The following is a 1,122-nucleotide window of genomic DNA, read 5'->3' as shown; positions in this document are numbered from 1 at the left end:
ATGCCGACATCTGAGACTCGATTGTCAGAGATTAAATACCCCGCACCCCATAACATAAGGCTATCTACGTCAGATCTTAAAATAACACTTCAAAAGCCCTTTGCGCATAATAATAGCCCTAATCTGGGGATTTCATTCAACAGTGAAAATGGCGATCTACACTGTGATTGAAAAAGCCGGTCTGATAGCCAGCGTCAAAACTAGGCTCGGAGTCTGGGGGACCACGCTCCTGTCCCACCCTTTCTCTGCACCAGTGTTCTGACCCACTCAAATTGTTTCTGCTGCTGCAGTGCAGAGCCTGTAGCCGAGCTTTAGTAAAGAGAGGCCAGTATGGGGGTTCCGTTTGAGCTCTCTTCAGCGCCAAGGACCAGAGCTACAAAAAGCCACACTGCCTCAAGGACAGGGAGAATGTCCCCAGCATTGCAGGGACTGTGCCTACACAGCGCGGCCCGCGCAGGCGCGGAAATGGGCTGGCCAAGATAGGGCGGGGCTCTGTAGGCGGGAGCAGCTATGAATGATTCAATAGACTTAAATAGTAACCCGCCTTCGTCAGTTCCCACATGGTCTAGCGGTTAGGATTCCTGGTTTTCACCCAGGCGGCCCGGGTTCGACTCCCGGTGTGGGAACAAGAGACATTTTTGTTCATTTCAAAACATTAAAATGAAAGTTCTGCTGCTGGCCAAGGAAGAAGGCACCCTATGGTTAACACATGGAACAAGGGCTTTTGATCGCCGTCCAACAGTTAGTACTTCACAATATGGCATACAGTGGTCAAGCTGTTATGTTCAATACAATTCACTGGGCTTTGTTTGTATGGCCCGGCAGCTGCTAAGCAGGTGAGGAAGTTGGAAACAGGATCAAACAGGATCGGTGACAGGAGGAGCCAAACTTCAGGAGCTGCCCAGCTCCAGTCCAGTAGGTTGGAAAGGGAGTTTTCTGAAGGGGGGTCACTAAGGCTGAGATACTAAGGGAGCAGCCTCCCATAAGAAACAGCCTTAGCAGAGGAACTGTGCAGGACTCCAAAGGGCAACTGGAGAGGCCGCATTCGTGTATTCATCTGGTCACATTCTGCCTAACAACATATGGGAAACTGAGGCATGGAAGTAGCCTCTGGGAAGAATT

At 50.4% G+C, this 1,122-nt stretch overlaps 1 non-coding gene across 1 annotated transcript; it reads left to right on the top strand.

Moving 5' to 3' along the window:
- Window positions 1-554: 554 nt before the first annotated feature.
- Window positions 555-626, top strand: Trnae-uuc (transfer RNA glutamic acid (anticodon UUC)). The gene has a single exon. It is a non-coding gene; the product is annotated as a tRNA-Glu (tRNA).
- The last annotated feature ends 496 nt before the right edge of the window (window positions 627-1,122 follow it).

The sequence above is a fragment of the Peromyscus californicus genome, unplaced genomic scaffold (genome assembly GCF_007827085.1).
Source record: "Peromyscus californicus insignis strain IS unplaced genomic scaffold, ASM782708v3 Scaffold_4__1_contigs__length_199733344, whole genome shotgun sequence".
Taxonomy (NCBI): Eukaryota; Metazoa; Chordata; class Mammalia; order Rodentia; family Cricetidae; genus Peromyscus; species Peromyscus californicus.
The sequence above is the reverse complement of the archived record's forward strand: the minus strand, read 5'-3'. Positions and strand labels throughout refer to the sequence as shown.